Source organism: Dendrobates tinctorius, unplaced genomic scaffold, assembly GCF_039654945.1.
Source record: "Dendrobates tinctorius isolate UK_male_01 unplaced genomic scaffold, ASM3965494v1 ptg000046l, whole genome shotgun sequence".
NCBI lineage: Eukaryota > Metazoa > Chordata > Amphibia > Anura > Dendrobatidae > Dendrobates > Dendrobates tinctorius.
The window spans coordinates 47,228,947-47,238,498 of NW_027361714.1; the positions used below are offsets into that span (position 1 = coordinate 47,228,947).

At 47.5% G+C, this 9,552-nt stretch overlaps 1 protein-coding gene across 4 annotated transcripts in view; it reads left to right on the plus strand.

Annotated features, from left to right (window-relative positions):
- The window catches only part of PEX7 (peroxisomal biogenesis factor 7), a 350,516-nt gene that overhangs the window by 31,183 nt on the left and 309,781 nt on the right, over positions 1-9,552 (plus strand). The gene's annotated exons all lie outside the window — the stretch shown is intronic.

Below are 9,552 nucleotides of genomic sequence, written 5' to 3' on the forward strand. Positions count from 1 at the left end.
GTGAAGGGGGCTTTAAATTAGATTCCCCCGTTCCTTTAATGTCCTTTTTATATACTGGTTCCTAGAACTGTACAGAGTATTCCAAATGTGTTGAAAAAAAGGATCTTTTTGGGACACCGACCAGGTAAAATGAAAAAAATTTATTTAGGCATAATTAAGCCATGTTTAAAAAAGAACAGTGAGATTGAAAACACCTGACCTGTTTCTGGCGCGGTTAATGCGCCCTTAATCATAGGATATCAGTGGAATAATACAGGCAAGTATATCTAGAAGAAGTGATCCAATCAAACTACACTGGGATAATGAGATTATCAATAAGCTGACAAAGATAATAGACATTCACCTGAAAAAGAATCCGAATAAATATAAAATCTTTTCTGAAATTGTAATTTTTGGCTGTTTGGTATCTAATCTCAAAATCCAATAAGCTTCTATGATGGTGAGTTGCGAACTGTTTGTGCCAATTACCGCCACTTTCAGAAAAAGAACGTATTTGTTCTTCTAACCGTTCATTCATCAAGAAAGCAAAATTGACCAACGTTTGATAGGGGATACAAGAACTGTGACATCAAATGCACCTTTACCGGGTGGCTAATAAACCAAGGTCCTTTGCACCCCATTATAACACTTTTTTCCTTACACAAGTAACGTACAGGTCACGCTTTCAACCCCTTTTAGTCCACAATTTAACAAAATAAAATCTATTGTTAAAAAAATACCTACCAGTTAATAATCAGGATGACATCTTACGTGATAACATGAGTATTGGTTGCAGGTGTTGCCCTAAAGGGTCTTGCGCCTTGAGTCTAGAATTGCCAACCAGAAACGCGTCAGGTATTTTTAATCTCATTGTTATCTTTTTTTAATCATGGCACAATTATGCATAAATAAAGTTTTTTCATTTTACGTGATCGGTGTGCCGAAAAGATCCTTTCTTTCAACTGCAGGATCGGCACCCACCTGTGGCTCATCAGATTCATGCTCAGTTGGATACAACCATGGTTACTTGGAAGCCCCCTGATGTTCTCTCCTCTATTCCAAGTGTGGTGTGACGAGTAACATGTATAGAGGCAAAACTATCTCATGTTTTTATTTGCCTTTTTAGCAGAATGTTCAGTGGTAGTTTTACCCAGTGTTTTGCTATATAGTATAAACTTGTACAATTTATTTCCTCTGCCCAATTTCATATCCTTAGATTTATTTATGTTAAATTACAATTTCCTGCAGGGTCTTAAAACCAGAAGGAACAGAGACCCCCTACCTTACCCCTGACCCATTTCCACTTCGCAGCATGTGTCCTGTTGGCTTTAGTTTTTCCAGTTGTACCCTGCTGACTGCTGGTCTTGAGATGCCGTTTTCTGTTTTGTTTTCCTGTGGCAGTCGGGTAGAAAGCACGAGCTTCAGCAGACTGTTCACATGATTTAGCTGCTTTATCAAACATCCCGACTTCCCTCCAGCGTAGGAAGGAATCCGCGTAATGCCTTCTGAAGGTGCAAAGATTTTGAGCTTTGGCTGAAAGCAGGCGCTGCCATGTTTACTTGTGTCCACTGGCAGCAAAAATGAAACTCGCGAATCGTAAAGGGAGAGCGAATCTAAATGATTTAGTACCTGTTGCCTTAAAGTAAAGGCTGGAGTGGCAGGTAATTTAATGCTCCCCATGCCTGTATGATCACACACATATTTCAGGACACGTTTTCTCATTCTAGTGTAGACTGTTTTATATTTTTGTGAGGTCATTAGGAAATTTGGAAAAATTACAAGGTCTGGCTTCATAAAGGCAGAATTTTAAGTAACTAGTAGTGATGAGTGAATGTGCTCGGAAAAAGTGTTATCCGAGCATGCTAAGGTGCTAACCGAGAGTCTTTGGTATGCTCTAATAATATGTCCCAGTCCCTGCCCCAGCATGTCTCGCAGTTGTTCGACAGGGGACTTATTTTTGGATCACTCTGAAGATACTCGGTTAGCATCCTTGCATAACGCCTCATTCGAGCACATTCTCTCATCAATAACAACTAAATATGAAACAAACCATCATATTTCTCTTGAATGAGTTTTACTAACATAGTAATTTTCAAAACACAGAAGCTATGTCACTGTGACAGGTACTTTTATGTGTTCCCCTTGGCTGTGCTATTTTAAAATGTGCCAACATTTACTTTTATGTGTGTAAGCAATATCCAGATGCAGCTCAGTCCCCTGTAATTACTGTGATTAAGCTTTCTGAATATATTATGATGACTTATACTACGGACTATATTTTACTGCAGCTTCTATCCTCATAAATGTTACCAGTTCTATTTTCTCACTACTGCACTGAGAAGAATCTTGTAAAATTGTGTGCAAATCTGGCATTGCAGGACTAGAAGATGCTGACTCAGTATGATGGCAGACAGACTAAAGCACCCGTTACACATAGCGATATCGCTAGCAATATCGCTATAACGTCACAGATTTTGTGACGTAGCAGCGATATTGCTAGCGATATCGCTACATGTGATACTTACCTCCGACCAGCTCCCCCGCTGGTTATAGCTGATTGCGCGAGAACGTCCTGGGCCGTTTCTCGGCGGCTTCCTGCTGGGCTTCCTGTGGCGCCGACGAGCGACACGTGGACGCGGGCGGGAGGACGTCAGGATCGCCGCGTCTGACAGGTAAGTAGCGACCCCCCACCCCAGCGATGTCGCTGGTGAGATCTGCCTGTGTGGCAGCTCACTAGCGACCACTTAGCGATGCACCAGCGATCCATATCGTTGTCGGGTTCGCTGGTGCATCGCTAAGTGTAACGGTACCCTAAGCCGCTAGCATTTGTAGTACTTACAATCTCTTTGCTATTGAGCTTGTAAGCTCTGTTTTGAAGCAGACCAGGATAGCTGGAGCTTGCTGATACCTCCTAATCTCGACCAGCTTCAGTACAGCACATACAAACTAGATGGCAATGATGGTCAGTTACCTAGGCAATAAGCTGGATGGAATAGAAAAATCTCAGGCCCCGATTCATTGAGACCAGAATCTCCGAAGGGTATGTTCCCATGGTCAGTAAACACTGCTGGCTGGACGCTGCGTGCATCCACAGCATCAAACCCGTAGCGGTCAGATGTTACAGCATAATGGATGGGATTTCAAGAAATCACATGCTCACTATGCGTCCTGAAACGTCTCTGGCTTCCCCGCGGAGACGCATATGCGGTGCGTCTTTCCAGATCGCAGCATGTCAATTTGTGTAGCAGAGACGCTCCATCTCCGCTCAGTAAATTACCCATTCACCATCATTAGATGCGTTAAAATTGCATTACCGTATTTTTCGGTCTATAAGACGCACCTAGGTTTTAGAGGAGGAAATTAGGAAAAAAACTGAAGCAAAAACTGTGGTCAATTCTGTACTTAATATCACCCATCCTGGTATGCATGGCCCTCATCCCCATCCTGGTATCCATGCCTCCTCATCCCTAGCCTGGTATGCATGGCCCCCTCATCCCTATCCTGGTAGGAATGGTCCCCCTCATCCTTATCCTGGCAGGAATGATCGCCCTCATCCCTATCCTGGTATGCAGGGCACCATCCTTAACCTGGTATGCGTGGCCCCCATCCCAGTCCTGGTATGCATGGCCCCCATCCCAGTCCTGGTATGCATGGCCCCCATCCCAGTCCTGGTATGCATGGCCCCCATCCCAGTCCTGGTATGCATGGCCCCCATCCCAGTCCTGGTATGCATGGCCCCCATCCCAGTCCTGGTATGCATGGCCCCCATCCCAGTCCTGGTATGCATGGCCCCCATCCCAGTCCTGGTATGCATGGCCCCCATCCCAGTCCTGGTATGCATGGCCCCCATCCCAGTCCTGGTATGCATGGCCCCCATCCCAGTCCTGGTATGCATGGCCCCCATCCCAGTCCTGGTATGCATGGCCCCCATCCCAGTCCTGGTATGCATGGCCCCCATCCCAGTCCTGGTATGCATGGCCCCCATCCCAGTCCTGGTATGCATGGCCCCCATCCCAGTCCTGGTATGCATGGCCCCCATCCCAGTCCTGGTATGCATGGCCCCCATCCCAGTCCTGGTATGCATGGCCCCCATCCCAGTCCTGGTATGCATGGCCCCCATCCCAGTCCTGGTATGCATGGCCCCCATCCCAGTCCTGGTATGCATGGCCCCCATCCCAGTCCTGGTATGCATGGCCCCCATCCCAGTCCTGGTATGCATGGCCCCCATCCCAGTCCTGGTATGCATGGCCCCCATCCCAGTCCTGGTATGCATGGCCCCCATCCCAGTCCTGGTATGCATGGCCCCCATCCCAGTCCTGGTATGCATGGCCCCCATCCCAGTCCTGGTATGCATGGCCCCCATCCCAGTCCTGGTATGCATGGCCCCCATCCCAGTCCTGGTATGCATGGCCCCCATCCCAGTCCTGGTATGCATGGCCCCCATCCCAGTCCTGGTATGCATGGCCCCCATCCCAGTCCTGGTATGCATGGCCCCCATCCCAGTCCTGGTATGCATGGCCCCCATCCCAGTCCTGGTATGCATGGCCCCCATCCCAGTCCTGGTATGCATGGCCCCCATCCCAGTCCTGGTATGCATGGCCCCCATCCCAGTCCTGGTATGCATGGCCCCCATCCCAGTCCTGGTATGCATGGCCCCCATCCCAGTCCTGGTATGCATGGCCCCCATCCCAGTCCTGGTATGCATGGCCCCCATCCCAGTCCTGGTATGCATGGCCCCCATCCCAGTCCTGGTATGCATGGCCCCCATCCCAGTCCTGGTATGCATGGCCCCCATCCCAGTCCTGGTATGCATGGCCCCCATCCCAGTCCTGGTATGCATGGCCCCCATCCCAGTCCTGGTATGCATGGCCCCCATCCCAGTCCTGGTATGCATGGCCCCCATCCCAGTCCTGGTATGCATGGCCCCCATCCCAGTCCTGGTATGCATGGCCCCCATCCCAGTCCTGGTATGCATGGCCCCCATCCCAGTCCTGGTATGCATGGCCCCCATCCCAGTCCTGGTATGCATGGCCCCCATCCCAGTCCTGGTATGCATGGCCCCCATCCCAGTCCTGGTATGCATGGCCCCCATCCCAGTCCTGGTATGCATGGCCCCCATCCCAGTCCTGGTATGCATGGCCCCCATCCCAGTCCTGGTATGCATGGCCCCCATCCCAGTCCTGGTATGCATGGCCCCCATCCCAGTCCTGGTATGCATGGCCCCCATCCCAGTCCTGGTATGCATGGCCCCCATCCCAGTCCTGGTATGCATGGCCCCCATCCCAGTCCTGGTATGCATGGCCCCCATCCCAGTCCTGGTATGCATGGCCCCCATCCCAGTCCTGGTATGCATGGCCCCCATCCCAGTCCTGGTATGCATGGCCCCCATCCCAGTCCTGGTATGCATGGCCCCCATCCCAGTCCTGGTATGCATGGCCCCCATCCCAGTCCTGGTATGCATGGCCCCCATCCCAGTCCTGGTATGCATGGCCCCCATCCCAGTCCTGGTATGCATGGCCCCCATCCCAGTCCTGGTATGCATGGCCCCCATCCCAGTCCTGGTATGCATGGCCCCCATCCCAGTCCTGGTATGCATGGCCCCCATCCCAGTCCTGGTATGCATGGCCCCCATCCCAGTCCTGGTATGCATGGCCCCCATCCCAGTCCTGGTATGCATGGCCCCCATCCCAGTCCTGGTATGCATGGCCCCCATCCCAGTCCTGGTATGCATGGCCCCCATCCCAGTCCTGGTATGCATGGCCTCATCCTTATCCTGGTATGATTGGCCCCAATCCCAGTCCTGGTATGCATGACATCATCTTTATCCTGGTATGATTGGCCCCCATCTCAGTCCTGGTGTGATTGGCCCCCATCCCAGTCCTGGTATGCATGGCCTCATCCTTGTCCTGGTATGACTGACCTTATCCCAGTCCTGGTATGAATGGCCCCATCCTTATCCTGCTTTGATTGGTCCCATCCATGTCCTGGTATGATTGGCCCCATCCCGTTCCTGTTATAATTGGTTTCATCCTTATTCTGGTATGATTGGCCCCATCCCATTCCTGGTATGCATGACCCCATCAGAAAAGATTAAAAAAACAAACCATTACACTTGCCTTCCTCTACTCCCTCGCAGTCGCAGCGTCCTGCTCAGGTGCCAGCAGCTGCTTAATGCTTGTAAGCAGCGCATGACAGGGACGTCATGTGTTGCTTGCAAGCCGAAGGGCAGCTGCCGGAATACTCAACGGGACTGTTCATTGCAGATCGGGGGAGTATTCATTCCACTTCAGTATCGCGCAATGTCAGCCACCAGCTTCCTGCTGCTGCCGACGGTCACATGTGCCGATATTTAATAGAAATAAATATTCTGAATCCCACTATTTTTGCTAACCATCCAAGGTAAGCAGACTGCTGCGGCCTGGTATTATCAGGCTGGTAAGATTTATTGATATTGGATCCTTGCCAGCCTGAAGTAACCAGTCCCAGTAGTTTGCTCTTTTCTGGATAGTTAACAAATATAAGGGGACACCATGCTATTTTTTTTTGGAGGGGATCCCACTATTTTTGCTAACCAAGGTAAGCAGACTGCTGCGGCCTGGTATTATCAGGTAGGTAAGGTTCATGGGTATTGGATCCTTGCCAGCCTGAAGTAACCAGTCCCAGTAGTTTGCTTTATTCTGGATAGTTAACAAATATAAGGGGACACCATGCTATTTTTTTTTGGAGGGGATCCCACTATTTTTGCTAACCATCCAAGGTAAGCAGACTGCTGCGGCCTGGTATTATCAGGTAGGTAAGGTTCATGGGTATTGGATCCTTGCCAGCCTGAAGTAACCAGTCCCAGTAGTTTGCTTTATTCTGGATAGTTAACAAATATAAGAGGACACCATGCTGTTTTTTTTTGGAGGGGATCCCACTATTTTTGCTAACCATCCAAGGTAAGCAGACTGCTGCGGCCTGGTATTATCAGGCTGGTAAGGTTCATGGGTATTGGATCCTTGCCAGCCTGAAGTAACCAGTCCCAGTGCTCTGCTTTACTCTGGCTAATTAACAAATATAATTATTTATTTATAAAAAAAGGAGGGGACCTCTCTGTGCTTTCCCCCACTTCCTGTGTCATGTACTTCTGGCTGTGTCACAAGATTCACCATCATTTAAATTAGTACACATGCATAGTAAGCTGCGTTACCGCACTTAAAGGGAACCTGTCACCTCTTTGTGCCACTATAAGATACAGCCACTGCTTTTCAGGGCTTATCGACAGCATTCTATAATGCTGTAGATAAGCCCCCGGTCCGACCTGCAAGATAAGAAAAATAAGTTTTATTATACCCACCCGGGGGAGGTCCTGTGCGGTCCGGTCCGATGGGAGTCGCAGGTTCGGGTCCGGCGCCTCCCATCTTCTAGCGATGTCGTCCTCCTGCTTGCTTGTTCTCACCCTCCTGCGCAGGCGTAATTCTCTGCCCTGTTGAGGGCAGAGCAAAGTACTGTAGTGCGCAGGCGCTCTGCCTCTCTGACCTTTCCCGGCGCCTGCGCACTGCGGTACTTTGCTCTGCCCTCAACAGGGCAGAGAATTACGCCTGCGCAGGAGGTGGATTGGTCTGCGGATTTGTATCTGCGGAACCGCAGGTAAAATGACCTGCGGTTTTACCTGCGGATTGGCCTGCGGTTTTCCCCTGCTGTTTATCACTTCTACAATGGAGGAGATGGTAAACCGCAGTAGAATCCGCAGAAAAGAAGTGACATGTCATTTCTTTCTGCGGATTCAAAACCGCAGCTTTTCCGCAGTTAAAAATCCACAGCATGTGCACAGCAGATTGTAAATCACATAGACTTACATTGTACTGTACACTGTCTGCAGAACTGCTGCAGATCCGCAGCGGCCAAAACTGCAGCAAAAACCGCAGCGTGTGCACATAGCCTAAAAAGAAAAAGATGCAGCCTTGCTCTAGTTGTAAATATTTATGTAATGCACATGAGTTATTTCTGTGCAGAATGTAAGAATGAATATAGCAATAAGTAAACCTGTACAACCTTTTACTAAAGAAAATAAAGCAATCTGATGTTTTATTTTTCATTTGTTTTTGACCAACCAAGTTCACATACAGTCAAATAATGCAACTGGTATTCAAATAATACGCTTAGAGTAGCAAAATATCAAAAGTAACAGACTTTAAACGGTCATATTGACCCAAACAGAAGTGTATAGCCAATACAAATAGAACCGCAAGGATAAAGGGGTTGTTCATTACTAGGACAAGCTCTTCTTTATCTAAAATTATTTTAAAAAGCCACGGCGGTAAAATGTGTATCTGCAGTGCTCATGAAGAGAAGTACCTTAACTTGGAAAAGTTTTATTTGGACAGGTTTTAAAGTCAGCGCGTTTCAAAGTCACACAGGGCTTTTTCCTCAGGATAAAACCTAATGGGTATCGTATGGTGTGAGGGAGATCTCCCTTCCACTTCTAAAATGTGCCCCCAACCTTGCATACCCCCAGGCCATAAAAAAGCAATCCAATGTTTTCCTTTAACCCCTTAAGTCCCAAGGGTGGTTTGCACGGTCATGACCGGGCCAATTTTTACAATTCTGACCACTGTCCCTTTATGAGGTAATAACTCTGAAACGCTTCCATGGATCCTGGTGATTCTGACATTATTTTCTCGTGACATATTGTACTTCATGTTAGTGGTAAAATTTCATTCAAATAACTTGCATTTATTTGTGAAAAAAACGGAAATTTGGCGAAAATTTTGAAAATTTCGCAATTTTCCAACTTTGAATTTTTATGCCCTTAAATCACAGAGATACGGCACACAAAAAACTTGATAAGTAATATTTCCCACATGTTTACTTTACGTCAGCACAATTTTGGAACCAAAATTTTTTTTTGTTAGGAAGTTATAAGGGTTAAAAGTTGAGACCAGCGATTTCTCATTTTTGCAACACCATTTTATTTTTACGGACCACATCACATTTGAAGCCACTTTGAGGGGTCTATATGATGGAAAATACCCAAAAGTGACACCATTCTAAAAACTGCACCCCTTAAGGTACTCAAAACCACATTCAAGAAGTTTATTAACCCTTTAGGTGCATCACAGGAATTTTTTGAATATTTAAAAAAAAAAATGAACATTTAATTTTTTTCACAAAAAAAATACTTCAGGTTCAATTTTTTTTATTTTACCAAGGGTAATAGGAGAAATTGGACTGCAAAATTTATTGTGCAATTTGTCCTGAGTACGCTGATACCTGATATGTGGGGGGGAACCACTGTTTCGGCGCATGGCTGAGCTCAGAAGGGAAGGAGCGCCGTTTGACTTTTTCAATGCAAAATTGGCTGGAATTCAGATCGGACGCCATGTCGCGATTGGAAAACCCCAGATGTACCAAAACAGTGGAAACCCCCCACAAATGACACCATTTTGGAAACTAGACCCCCAAGGAACTTATCTAGATGTGTGGTAAGAACTTTGAACCCCCAAGGGCTTCACAGAAGTTTATAACATACAGCCGTACAATTAAAAAATCATATTTTTTCCACAAAAATGATCTTTTCACCCTCATTCCTTA